The sequence below is a fragment of the Tribolium castaneum genome, chromosome 2, assembly GCF_031307605.1.
Source record: "Tribolium castaneum strain GA2 chromosome 2, icTriCast1.1, whole genome shotgun sequence".
In the NCBI taxonomy this organism is placed as follows: domain Eukaryota; kingdom Metazoa; phylum Arthropoda; class Insecta; order Coleoptera; family Tenebrionidae; genus Tribolium; species Tribolium castaneum.
In genome coordinates this window covers 18,629,312-18,644,350 of record NC_087395.1, presented here as the reverse complement: position 1 = coordinate 18,644,350, position 15,039 = coordinate 18,629,312, and the positions used below count along the sequence as shown (strand labels likewise).

The 15,039-nt window shown below is 30.8% G+C and overlaps 1 long non-coding RNA gene across 1 annotated transcript; it reads right to left on the bottom strand.

Moving 5' to 3' along the window:
- Window positions 1-13,458: 13,458 nt before the first annotated feature.
- Window positions 13,459-14,828, bottom strand: LOC135265480 (uncharacterized). Its single transcript, XR_010333167.1, has 2 exons — window positions 14,311-14,828; window positions 13,459-13,671 (listed from the first exon to the last, which is right to left on the bottom strand). It is a non-coding gene; the product is annotated as an uncharacterized LOC135265480 (long non-coding RNA).
- Between the last annotated feature and the right edge of the window lie 211 nt (window positions 14,829-15,039).

The following is a 15,039-nucleotide window of genomic DNA, read 5'->3' as shown; positions in this document are numbered from 1 at the left end:
AGTTTATTCAGACGTACATTACGGTAGGTCAGCGACCCGAGCTGAGCCTAAGAGTTCCCCAAATCGATAAAACAAATTGAGACGCATCGGCCTTTTGAATTTTTTCGAGACGTGACTTTGCGACTGAAGAAAAATGTCAAACGATATCAGCAGACTTAAACAAGTTAAGGTCGGGGAAATGGTGAAATGGTGGTTCAACGACATTTTCGAGCAAACATCGAAATGATAACAAGGTTATTGGCGTCATCTCCAAATGCAACGCGATAAGAGGTAAAGTGCACAATTATTGCATTGATAAGGCCTTCTGGACGCAGAGAGAGGGAGGGATTCGCGGAAATCGAGGAAAAATGGTGACTTATAATGTGGTTACCAATCGTAAATAACTGTTGCGAAATGTGCACTGATCAGACTGGAAAAATGACACCATCCATGAAAGAATAAAAAACAAAATGCGAAAAACTGAAGAAATTAAGGGAATTGTTTGAAATGATATTAAAAATTAAATAAAATAAAGTTTTTTCGTGATGGAATCGTAATAATTATTAATAATTACACCTATGGTAGGAACATTATTACATTACAGCTAAAGGGTACAGACTGAACCAAAAGTAACGCACAAAATTTGTATATTTTTTTAAGTTATTTTTCAAAAAATCCTCGAATAGGTCAATTTTTTTTAATGCCATATATTTTGATGTCATTATGACATTTATGACGTCATTCGTTTTTGAGAAATGACGTCATTTTTAGTTTTCTTTTAAATGACTACTGACGTTTTTGATTACTGTTTTAGATAGTACACATTTTTATCTTTCTGGCAAGCATAAAATACTTAAAAAAATAAACAAAGAAATTAAAAAAAAGAATAAAATAAAATAAAAAAGTAACAGTTATTGTGCAACAAAGTGCTTTGTCGTCTCATTCTTGCTTTTTTATAAGAAGTAATTATTTTTTGTGTTTAGGTGTCATATTAAATGTTTTCATTCTAATTTAACAAAAAACATATAAAAAACAATTGTCGCTTATAAAATAAGTGAAGAACGAAATTATAGAGCCCAGTATGTTTTGTTGTCAATATTTTTTTGTTTTATTAATTTTATTTTTTAATTCTTAATTATTTTATATTTACCAGAAAAATAAAGAAGTGTACCTACTATCTCAAAAAAAACATGGGTTGTCATTTAAAAAAGTTAAGAATGACGTCATAACTTAAATAACAACGGATGACACCATAAATATCACTAATATTAAAAGTGGCATTTAATGAAACAAAAACGACCCGTTTGAAAAAAATTTCGAAAACTGACTATAAACAAAGTTATGACTTTTTTACGTCACTTTTGGTTCAGTTCATGGGAATAAGGTTTTGAGGAGCATAATTTTAATGAGATAAGCCTGTAGCTGCTTTAAAATTTCCTACTACAATGTGTTCAAAAATGATTGTTCATCAAGTTGACTATGGAACTCAAATTCAATGTGCCACTTAGTCCAAATGATTATTGTAGTTTCTCTGTCAAATTAACTTTTTGCTTACTTTTTTTTCTATATTTCGGCAAAGTTGTTTCAATTGTAGGGTTTGTCTTGACTTGTGTTTTATATTTCCATGATTTTTGTTGTGTATCTTTTGTTTTGGATTCCTAGCTTTTTTACAATTTTAAGTCAAAGGTCAATAAAAGACCTTAAATGACAACATCGTAATGCATTTCTTTATCAATGCAACAATAGTTATTAAATAGGTACAAGGTATGTTAAAATGATTCTTATCTCAGAAACTTTGAAACTGGCTTACAAGTAAAAAATTTGTGCCGCTCTGCGTGTTTGACTCCGCTGTCAATAAATGTCAATAAAGTCAATTGTGAAATTTACAAATTGTCAATTAATTACATTTAGGTAAAATGTTTGGTTATAATTATAAAGTAAATAAAACACTTTTATATTATCGTAACATTACTTTCGAATTGTTAACTTAATAAAAAAAGAATGGCAATATTTGACGTTTGAATGCGTCATCAAGCGGCATTTCTGATTTTACATGAAAAATTTACAGACGACTAGATGAAAATCATTTTAACACACCTTGTACTTATACACTTAAATAAAATGTTATTATTTTTTATTTGTTTTTTATTCGTAAATGAAAACCAAAACCGATAGTACATATTACCAAAAAAATTGTTTAAAATTTTCTTCATTTTAGATATCAGTATGTATTTAAGTTTTGTATACGCACCTATTATTCAAAAATTTGTTTCCAACGTACACGATAAAATAATATTTTAGTTACTGTTTACTTTATGATAAAATGAAATTTTATCGGCCTCTGTGGTTGTTTCTCTGTTTTTGAGGTTTTTTTTACTGTTGAATTTTTTGACGTTTACAATAATTGCCAATTAAAATAACTTTGTAATTCAATCTAAAATCTAATAATGGAAGACGGAATAAAATTTTGTATTGTACTCATACAATTATTTATTGCTTAGGCTAAAAAATAATTTAGGATGAAACCTGCAAAAAATATGAAAAGCTAGTTTTTTTTATAGAATAAGCACGAAGTAAGGGTATAAGGGCTGTAGAAAATTTTCCTACACAAGTTTGGACCCTTATTTGGTAAAAAATCTTTAAAGAGTTTAAAACTTTAAAAAGTAAATAAAAACCCTATTAAACCTTTTATTATCTGCCTAGGCTAAAGTTTAAATATTTTGCTTTTATTTTACTGTGAAAATTTTATTTAATTTTTTATACATTATACAGCTTACGTATTAGCAGAGAATAATTTTCTATTTTTAGTTTTTCGTATTAATTAATTTTATTGCTCAATGATTTTGTTAAATTTGCCTAATTTTTTAACAAAGCGCTTGTGACACTGGAATCGTATTGGCAGTACTATTGAAAAACATAGGGACGCGCGATATTAGCATTATTAAGCTTTATACACTTTTTCCGTCTCTAAATTATTTAATGTTGCTAATTATAACCTAATTAGTCATTTTGTTATTCAGAAAAGTAAGCTGTTTTAGCTGTTTCAAAATTATAAAATCGCCAACGTCGTATTTTACCGAATTATTTTTTTTTAAATAAGGTTGATAAAAATGTAAAATAGTTATTAATGATTAAATCATTCATCGAAAGTAGAAATTACTTGGCTTTCAATTTTTTGAAGTACATAAATAGTTTATAACAACACATTTTAGAGAAAATGCGACGTTGGCATTTTTATAGTTTTGAAACAGCTAACATATAGGTACATTCTACACTTTTATTTTTTCTTTTCTTTTTATTATTTATTATTGGACCTATAGTAATGTATAAAATGTATAGTTCACTTTTCTCGAAATTGTAGGTATTATCTGTTAAATAAGATTGATTAAATTGTAAAATAGTTATCAATGATTAGAGCTCTCATTAAATAAATTATATAATAATAAATTATAGTATAAATTACCTTAGCTGTTATTTTTTTGAAGTGCATAAATAATTTATAACAATTATTTTTGAGAGAAAATGCGACGTTGGTGTTTTTGTAGTTTTGAAACAGCTAATACGTATATTATACGTGGGTCGTAAACATTATTTATATAAGTGAGTAGGAAGATAGCCGTAGACTTATTTTTAGAAACCATTTTTTATTTTTTATTTTTAATTTATAAAAAAATATTCATTTTTTAATAATTAACACTTTATATTTATCTATTTTTATGAAAGTGTCCGAAACTTTTAATTTATGTTGGCGTCATGAATCAAACGAAAATTGACGAGTTTGTCGATTCTTTCCATACATTATTCAATGTTGCCAACTTAATTTAAAAGTCATAGACCACGTTGATCAGAAATTTAAGTGGACGCATGGTATTACGTATGTGTGGTATAAACACAGTTTTGACGACTATTGTTCCTGAATAAACTTTGTTGCCAATACGTCCAAGACAAATCAAGCTCAGACACGTCTTGGCCGCATTTTACCCATTTTAGATGTCAGAAAATACTGAAAATTTACTACCGATAACAAAACAATCGTGAAAAATTGCCTCATAAAAGGACCTTTAGAGACATATATTCTGAAATTTAATGCGCCAGTGGAGCACTCTTATGCAAGCCAGAGCCACTCAAAAAATAAATCAAGGCATTATAATTTTATTTCTCGCGAAATTTGCCAACATATACAGGGTGCTGCATTTTGGATGTCCGAAAAGAGGGGATTTCCGAAACTAAGAGGTTTAGAGAAGAACAAGTGACACATTCTCTACTTCGTTTTTTGAGAGAATAATTTTGGTCAAAACCGCATCCCGCTATCGTCCTTTGTTTTCGACTTATAAACAAAAGTTGACATTTCAGCGAAATCTTAAAAAATTCATATCTTTCTTATACTAAAAGATGAAACAAAAACATTATACAACCACTTTTTTACAGAGAATTTAATAATGTTACCAGCGATTTTTTTTAATCATTTGTTTAGTTGTAATAACATAAAGATGATTTTTTTAAATAGGAATCATAGTTGGCTATGGCTATTTTTGAAAAGCTTATTTTTTTGAACTAAAAACAAAATAAATACAGTTTGATATTTTCATATACTCTTGATAAAAAATATATTTAAAATATTTGAAAGTAGTTGGTCATGAAAAATTTTTTCACATAAAAGTTGTGAATAATATAGAAATTTTGTGAACGTTATTAAAGTATGAATTATAAAAATAAGCTATGTTGAAATTATGTTCAATTGAACAAATATACGATCATTGCAGATTTTAATTACATAAAAAATGTCCAGAAAATTGAAAACGATGTGTCACTACCATTTGATGACACTTTTTTATCATTTAGTGAAGTGCAATGGAGGTAGCGTTGATAACGTTATGTATTTTTTTACCGCACATGGGATTTGATTTTGGTGTTTGGATTGACATTTTTTTGTAAAATAAAATTTTATTGACAGGCAGTCATACAATTAATAAATTTTTTTTTCCGACATTATTTTCATGTTTAATTAGAAACTAGAATGACAGTGTAAGCTTCCAAAAATTTGATCTAATAATAATTAATTATGCTGTTTTTGAATTAGTTTTTGAACAATCAGTAAATTTTAAATACTTGTTGGGTAATATATTTTTCATAGTTTTAATTAGAAATCCAAAATTTATTCATGGCCTACTGTAAAGAAAAAGCGAAATATTATGTTTTTTTAAATATTTAAAAATAATGTATTACACAAATAGATGTATCAAATGAAAAAAAATAAGCTATTCATAAATATCACAGCCGCCTATGACTCTTATTTAAAAAACTCTGTTATTACAGCTAAACGAATCGTTAAAAAAATCGCTGAGAACATTATTAAATTCTCTGTAAAACAGAGTATATTTGTTCAATTGAAAATAGCTTTAACATAGCTTATTTTTATAATTTCACATTTTTTACTTTAATAACCGTTCACAAAACTTCTACATTATTCACAGCTTTTATGTGAAATAATTTTTCCCTGGCCAACTACTTTCAAATATTTTAAATATATTTTTTATCAAGAGTATATAAAAATATCAAATTATATTTATAGTGTTTTTAGTTCAGAAAAAATAGGCTTTTCGAAAATAGCCATAGCCAACTATGATTCCTATCAAAAAAACAACTTTATTTTATTACAGCTAAACGAATGATTAAAAAAATCGCTTTAAATTAAATTCTCTGTAAAAAAATGCCTGTACTTATAATGTCTTTGTTTCAAAAGTGTATCTTTTATAGTAAGGAAGATGTGAATTTTTTAAGATTTTGCTAAAATGTCAACTTTTGTTTATAAGTCGAGAACAAAAGACGATAGCGGGATGCGGTTTTGACCAAAATTATTTTCTTAAAAAACGTCACTCGTTTTTCTTTAAACCTCTTAGTTTCAGAGATCCCATAGTTGGACATCCAAAATGCGGCACCCTGTACGATGCGCGACAAATGGTCCAATTTTTCCAGTTAAGGCGCATGAATATGGGGGCAGCGTATCTGCGTAAATCTAGGAACAATTCATAAACCGTCCCATTTGCATAAACATTTCATAGTGAATCAAGCAGCGACACGCCTTGGCCGCATCTCAGCCATCCCAGAAATGTCTCGATCCTCAACAATGCCTAGATCAGTCCAAGTCGCAATGAGATTCCTCGAATTGACTAAAATTATTTCAAATTGCAGCGTTTCCGCGAAGGAAACGCGCTTCGAAAAAAGCTGACAGTTGGAAGCGATTCCTGGAAGTATATTTTTCCATCGCGGATTTTGATCGGCGTGTACACACCTCTTCTTCGATCATGACCACGAAGATATTTTCGTCTGGCTGTTGGCCATGAGAAGAGCGCGGCCCTCGACGCTGTCGTGAACTTGCCTCATTTTGGCAACGCTGAATTTCTTTGTCGAGAGAGACCTTCGACGGAATTATTTATAGGTGGGCTTGTTTGAAGAACCCACTTAAGTCGGATTGTTTGAGCAAATACGCGACGAGACGCAAAGGTGCAAAATCGTCAAAAACGGCCCCCAAGGCCGCCTCCGCATAAACGAAAACGTTAGGAAAGACTCAGAGTAATGGCTCTTTTGTTGTCTTATTCAATGAGAGCCATCGATGGCGTTTCGTAACGACATTCTTGCATTTTATAATCAAGGAAAAATTGAAGAAGTGACAGTTAAATCCTTTGATACGATCGCGAAGAGAATGCTTTTCGTTCTACTTTGATAGACGAAATGATCAGAATGCGATTAGGAAATTTGTTGGGTGATGAAGAACGGGGCCACTGCGATCGTTAAGACCGATAAAAATATTTTCGATCGGGGCTTTTTTCAACTAGATTTAAATTAGGACAAATTCAGATAAGAGCCGCTTTTATCGCCACAAACACTCAATTTGAGCGTTTCTTTCCGACCTCGAGTGCATTTTTATGAATTTTTAAACGTTATTCTAATTGTGGGCCTATGAAATCATAGCTTTCAAACAATGTCTGATATGTACTTGCGACCATAAATATTAAGCAGCGATTTTCATACAATCGTTTCGGATAGTTTGATGGAAAATCTTGTAAATTTTTAGACAATATTCATCTATTGTATGGAAAAACCGAGACTTGCCGTTAAAATTTCAAATCAGGTTACGCCGGGCAAAAATTTTGATACGATGATGCAAGAGGAAAGAGGGAAAAGCTGTGCTTTTAGTTTTATAAACAAAGTCATAAAAAATAATGAACTAATATTTCTCGGTTTTAGAAGTAAACCTTGAAGGAAATTTAATTTGTTTACTTACCTGTTTTTTAAACATCTACTTATTTTTAGATGAAATTTTTAATACCACCATAATTAATGCATGAATTAGGTATCTATAAATACGTAATTAGATAAATTGTTTCAACAATTGATGGAATTTTTTAATTTCTTTAAGTAAATATTTTATTTATTTTGTGTGTGGGCTCACACTAATGAAAACTATATAGTGACTAACTGCGTCAATTAATACTATGGTAATTCCGGGAAAGATGGCCCAGCGGGTGAAATAACCCATTGAAATTTTTCTGTTACAATGAAATTACGCACCTGCTTGTTATATTAGTGTTCATGTCATTAGTAATAGTGATATGAAAAAGCAAGCTTTTAAACATGTTCTTTTTTGAAAAAAATCCTAAAATGAATTCTCAGTGATTTGTAACTGTTTCTTCATATTTTGAGGAGTTGTTTAAGTTGTGAGGAAGAAGTTACCTTCATTTTTAAAAGAAAAAAATTAGAGAACTATCTCTCCTGCAAGAATGGGAGAGATGATCTAATTTTATATGGGATATACAGGGTGTCTCACCTAATACTTTCGAGCCTCATATCTCAGATATTTGTCAACGGATTTTTATGAAATTAAAATGCAGTTATTTTAGAAGGTAAAGATTAAAATCCAATTAATGAAAGAACTCAAGTCCTAAAAATATAATTTTTACATGGCTTTTTAAATTGTTAAACCATTTAAGACTTATAATAAAAAATTCATCGTCAATAAAAAATTCTGTAAAAAAATCTCATCCTTGAAAGACGTTTGTTTTGCTTGAAAAATGTTAAACGTACAAAATCATAGATCCCTATGAAACCGAAGCGTACAACCACTGAATTTTGGTCACTCCTACCCGCACGTAAGTGTCACGCAAAAATCATTTCACATTTATCTCTCACCCTTACAAAGTTAAAGAACAATATTTTTGACTTACTTGTTCTACTAGACTCTCTAATTCTTTCAAAAAGGACTAAAAGACTGAACAACAACTGAAAAATTCTAGACACTTGAACGTTTTGGACTTTATTTCGTCCACTGTCTATTGGATTCTCTTCAAAAACTTGAATTACAGCCCTAACTATTTCTTCATTTCTAGTGACATGTACGCTTCCTGTGTCTTCAAATTATTGCCGATTTTTTAAACTTTAAATTTTATGAAGGCTTCATTTAAATAACATTTCACAAGAAGTCCAACGACACTTTCCATAGGCGAAATATTGTTTCCTTTTTCATCGACACAGAAATTTCTGCCACCGTTGTTTGTTTTCATAGTAATTTCACAAAATTAATTCAATTTTATTCTTATAACAACGCGCTCACTTTTGACAATTTTTTCAGTGGTGTACAAAATGCTGCTTAACAATGCTTCATCAATTGTTTCAAAAGGTGACTGCTCAAATACTTTCAAAATAAATTTGGATCAAGTTTTTAACAACAAAATCTTATTTTTTTCTTGGTTTAGATGAGCGATTTGGTTAATTTTTGTGTGGCCATCTATTTTTCGGGGTTTAATGATCCAATGGTAATTTGGGTTAATTTTAAATAAAAAATGTGTTTTAAAATTACATTTTTTAACTTGAAGTCATTTTTTTCTACTAATTGAAAAAGCACCTCCTAAAATATGTGCTTTCTAAATTACATAACAATCAGTTGACGAATAACTCAGATATTAAGGCCGAAAGTTTTTGGTGAGATACGCTGTATGGTCCACCATTTGCTCCTATATACTAGACTTTATTTAACAACCGGAGAAGGAAGAACATTAGATTTTAAAAGCAATAATAAAAAATGAATGATGTAAAACAAATAAAACGAAAAGTAAGACAACTTATTTAAAAAAAGAAAAAATCTTTATTCAATCTTGAAACACAAAATTTCAGTAACAGTAGAATATGATGGTAAAAAGTGGAAAGTACGAGCCGTGGTGAAGAATGTAATCATTAATCAAACAGTATCTCAACTCTAAGAGGTATTCTGTGAGGGATTGTTTCAAATTTCTGCGCTTGTGTGACTAATGTGGCAAGGTTTTGTGTAACAAGAAGTAATACCTTAGTGGGTCATTTCCTTCTGACACTAAAATACAGATTTTTTATTATTTTTTAGAAATGTTTTCGATAATTTGTTATTTATTTGAACTCAATAGAACTGCACTTACGTATTTGTGTCTCTGTAGTGTCAATTTTTTTTTGTATTTTTTTTCAAATAATTGTTTATTGTCCTTTGAATTAGATGATTTTCTGGGGCCGGGTTGTTGTTGATTTTTGGCAATTGGTTTCTGGGTGGTGTTGCGTGAGCGATCGACTGCGGCCGTTAAATGATATTAACGAGATAATATCGAGGTGATTGCCAAGTGCAGTACATTGTTAACGTTAACATTTCAATGACAAAACGAATGAATACATTAGCATTATTTTAACATGCATATTTAACAAACGAATGTTGAAATTACAAATTTATTGTACTTATTTATATACTTACTTCTTTATCTATCCCTCCAGGATACGCGGCCTTTTTATAATACAATTCCAGTTTAATTAACGGAAAAATTTTGTTAGATAATTTTTCAAAGTCCAGTAAAAGTAGCAAGCAGCCCGTCCTTGATTACCTCGATTATTTCGCGACTTCATTGATTGCTTCACTTGGCATCGTCGTCCAATTGGACAGCTCAATTTTTATTGGATTACTTAATTAAATTAATTACGTATCCAGGCCTTGCACACAATTTCAACTCTCCCGAAGCATCATCGATGGCCTAATAAATACATTAAAAAGGCCCAAGGTCGGGCCCAAACGTTTCCTGATTACGAATTCTCGCCAGCTGTTGTCACTTTTTCTAATTGATTCAATCGAGCCGAAAAACGAGTCGGCCTTGGACACACTAAAATGGCCGCGGCCATTCGGAATTTCTGTATAATTATTTTCTAATGGTGCCCCACCTACGATGGTTTCGTTGGTGCGGCCCCCTCTATGGTGTTAGATTCAGAAATGAATTTTTTAAATTGGAGGGGATCCGAATAAAAATTCGTGACGCTGCATGTTTATTCCGTCTTAATATTTTATTGAATGTGACCGGTTTAATGGTTAATTTTAACTAATGATGGTTACTTGCATAACCATTAGGGTTTGTGCTTATTTTTAAATTATATATTTTATCTATAATTTAATGCTTTTACTCGAGAGAAAATGGTAAATGCCTGGATCGACTATTTCAACAATCTACTTATTAATTTTCTTTTTTTTTTTTTTTAAATGAAATTATCCACCGGAAATATTACGCTATTTAATGATCATTTCGAATTAACGATTGCCACTTTTTGCTCCCATTAAACAAATGCTTCAACCCCCTCTCTCATTAAGTAAATCAAAAAAGTTCTGATTCGACAAGTTAATTTATTACACTCTGAACTCTGTGTACAGCTCTTTTCATGATAATCGGTGCTAACCTTGTAACACATTACTTTCACTTGAAAATTCTCAACAGCGCCGGAATTTATTAGGGCTTTGGAGACCTTCCTTACGGCCGATACAATTGTCCGATGATTACCTGATGATTAAATTAAAAAAATATTTCAAATGTATTGGACTGTAACATTTACAATAGATATCTATCTATTGTTTTTTTTTAGTTTAACTAGAATTTGTTTAACGACTTTTTTTCGGAATTGGTATTTTAGATCAAAACGTATTCGTAGGTTACTGACATATCTATAATTAAAATAATTGGTTTATTCAGTATCTAATTTTCAAGGGAGTGAAACCCTGATAACATTTTTAATGGCTTATTAGACTATCCTAGGATTCGGGGAAAATTCTTGTCAGCTGTGGAATTTTTTTTTCTGACAGGCATCATCTAAAAAATAAAAAAAAGGAAAAAAAGTATTTCCCTAATACATAGTATATGGCGGAAACGACGTACGATATTTTTATGATGCGAAAATTAATTTTTTTTACTTATTTATTGTTTCCTCATTGTTTTCTCTTCAAATTTCACTAATTTCTTCTATCATTCTTTAACACGTTCTTTTTCCTCTTCTTTCTCTAATTATCTCACCCACTGCTTTTCCTTCTTTACTCTTTTCTTTTCTATACCTTCTATACAACCGTTGTTTACCAAAATTTCTGATTTTTACTAAAAATTAACGCGAGTCGAAGGGCCGATAACTTGAAAAAACTACTTGTTATCATTTGAATTCTAAAAAATTCCAATAATAATATATCGTAATTCTATTTCTTTCAGATTAATTCTAAAGTAATTTAGATAATTCAGTTATAATTCTTGTAATTCCAAATTAATTCCGATAATGATAACTTTTACTTTACTTTTAAGCGTTCTTGAACTTCAGCAATCAATAAATCTATTCATCTATTTATTAAACAATAAAAAAAGAGTAAACACAACTCTAGTATTGTAAAATTAGTATGAGAAACAACTAGTTAATCTATGGGTCAGTTTTAAAGTGCTATAATCTGTAAAAACTAGCACTCCATTGAAAGTTTCTCACCTAACCATGTTATGTTCTTTTTAGTTTTAGCATCAGATGTGTCAACATAGTCTAGTTAACTAATTGCCACAAATTTCAATTTGGGGTTTAAGTGCATGTTCATTAGAATTCACTCTTCCGAAATGTTTTAGATTTAATGAGATACGAACCATTTCTACTTAATAACAGTTGATAAACCTCCTGATTAGCAACTGCTTCGATTATTGTCAGAAGTAACAAGTAAACAACAAAATTATTATTTAAAAATCATTGTCTGCATCTACTCAAACATCTTTTGAATCAGAATATAAGATGTTTTTTAGTTTTTAAGAGAGAAAACGTAGTTTTCGGCAAAAATTAGACGACTCAAGCTATTTTTAACGAACCTAACCGTAAGAAAAAAAAAACAAAAAAAATTTACATTAGATAGGTATTAGCTGTTTCAAAACTATAAAAACGCCAACCTCGCATTTTATTATTATTAATAATTATTTTACAATTTTATCAATCTTATTTAAAAAAATAATTTGGTAAAATGCGATGTTGACTTTTTTATAGTTTTGAAACAGCTAATACGTAACTATAGGTATTGTTTTATTTAAAAACTATTTAAAGAAAATTCATGTTAGACTCAAAGTACCTATAAATAGTGGGAGAGGAAGTTAGAATTTATCAAAGAGTTATACTTAACTTCCAAATAATTCTACACCTAAGCAGTTTCGACAAAATAGTACATATTTGTATAACTAATTCGAAAGTTGACGGCCTTTTGGCTTGAACAGATATTTTGTCCACTAGGAAAAAATAGTTTTCAAAAATATGGAAAAGAAAAAAGTCTTGGAATTCTTGAAGAATTCTTCAGATTACCCTGTTCATCCCCTTGATGTTGCGATGTTTTCTAATGTTTTCGAGCTGTTTAATAAATATCCACTTGTACCTACTTACGCAAAAGTCAAAAGTGCAACTTGGAGAATGACAAAAAATAATTTCAAATTTGCATACCTTATAAAAAATGTGTTTTTTTTTAATTTTTATATACTTATACAATGAGTAAAATACTAACTGAAAGAAAACTATCACAGATTTTTGAATAAAAAACGGAAAGGGGAAATAATGAGGGGCGTTTATACTGTGTGATTCAAAAGCACCGGATAATTTCTTGGGTGCTGATAAAGGATATCAAACTGAATTAAAAGTTCCTATGACAAAAAAATGTTTGAGCCATTTTTTACGAGAAGTTAAGTTTTTGGTGCTTCAGATCGTACTTTTTTTTACTTTAGTTGGCGGAAACGACATAACAATTAAAAAACTTGCAAATTCAACTGTAAATTAAATTCGACATCATAGGAAACAAAAGAACAAAAAACGAAACAAAAAACAAAAAACAAAAAACGAATCAAATTAAAAAATATATCAAAATTTATGTTGCTTGAAAAAAATCTGACTTCATTTTTATGCTTAACTGGACATCTTTTCTCACCATACGAGAGTTTGTCCGTCACTTTTGAATTACCCTGTATAAGTAGATAACATCTTAAACTTTTTCGAGTATACCATTGTTGAGATTTTGTGGTTTAAACGGAACAACTTGTAGGTATTTGGAGATTTTGTTTTGTAGAAAGGTGCATACCCACACAAGTTTTTTTTACTTTTAATCACTATTTCCTTCCATTTTTTCACAATTTTTCAACAAGAAGTTAATGTAAGGACGATTTCTTTTGTGTTTTATTAGAAATAAGCTTGCAGGAAATGACATAAAAATGAATATTTGGGCATTGTTATTATTTTTTAATGATTGTAAAAATCTCGTTCGTGCTCATTTTCCTGGTGGTGTAGGCGGCCAGTCGGGTAGGTTTTTTTGCGAGGAAATCGTCGGGAAGCATGACGTCGAACGTGACCCCACAGCAAACAATCCGCCCTCTGAAACAATCCGTTGTTATGTTTTGAATCAAGTTAAGTTGTCGCAAACGCAGTCGATTTTTCTCCGAACGAAATCTCGCAACCTGTTCGCTCGGTATATTCTCGAAGGCGCGCCAGCTGTTTGAAAAGTGTCGACCGCGAATTATCATCAATCGCCATTTTGAAAGAAAAGAACTGAGGTTATGCGAACGACCATAACGAGGTGCGATGTTCAGTTCTAGTAATTTACACCGGCAATTATCTCTCAATTATCTCGTTAAGCCCGGCATAAATAAACAAAATCATCATTAAAACCGGCATCGACTAGGTCAAGAAAACGCGAAAAGTCGCTCCGGGAAGAACAGGAAGCGATGGAGAGGGAACGCACGCCATCTTTGAACCGATGCATGTTTTTAGGCTAAATTATAATTCAATAATAAGAGAACCGGTTGTGTTAGAAATGCAGTTTTGCTAACAAAGAGACTGTGAATTCGACCCAAAGAATGGATATTAAGGTCGAGCTGCTGCCATTATAATTCCTATCCTTACAAATATGTTAGATCACCTTGGGTTACAACCGGCCAATAAAATTCTTACTTTAGGCTAATTTACAATTGTTTATTCAAACCAGTTTCTGACCTCCACTATCGAAATACATACATTTTTTGCAATTACACTATTATAACGCATAGCCTCCTAACGGGGCACCCACCACTGCCCACATGGTCCCAACGATCTTATTTTAATTCTACCACACCTCGGAAAAATTTACTTTCACTTTAGACTGACTCGAAATATACAAAGAAACAAACGATCTGTTACCAAGAATCTATTCCCGATTAATCTAATCGTTATGTCGATAATTTATGTTTCGCTCTTTTATTTACACCAATCAAGGAAACTGTGTTGAAACAATTGAATTGGCAGGTGCCTCCTTTGACTCCTAGAGGCAAAAAACCGGCAATCTGCCCACTAGAAAAGCAATGCGTTGTTTAAACATTCTCAAATAGATAATTAAATCATTAGTGCAGTTTACAAGAGTCATTAGCATACATTCGCACCGTTTCACACTTCACAGAGGTCATTAACAAGAAACTTTTATAATAAAATAATACTATACTGCAATTTGGGCGCTTGTTGCGCCCTTTTTTGCTAAACAAAAATACTAATCTAACATTTTAGCGTTTATTAAGCGCTATTTCACCTTGATATTTACTTGCAGAGAGCAACAAAAAGCATGTCGTAGCTTGCGGCCTTCTAATATCGCATAATTGTCCGGCGCACGCAAGCCCCAAAAGTGAGGTTAAAATTCGCCGAATCAAATTGCGGAAGTCGGTTTCTCGCTAAATTACCAAATAGAAATCGATTTCGAAAAAAACGATTGCAGAA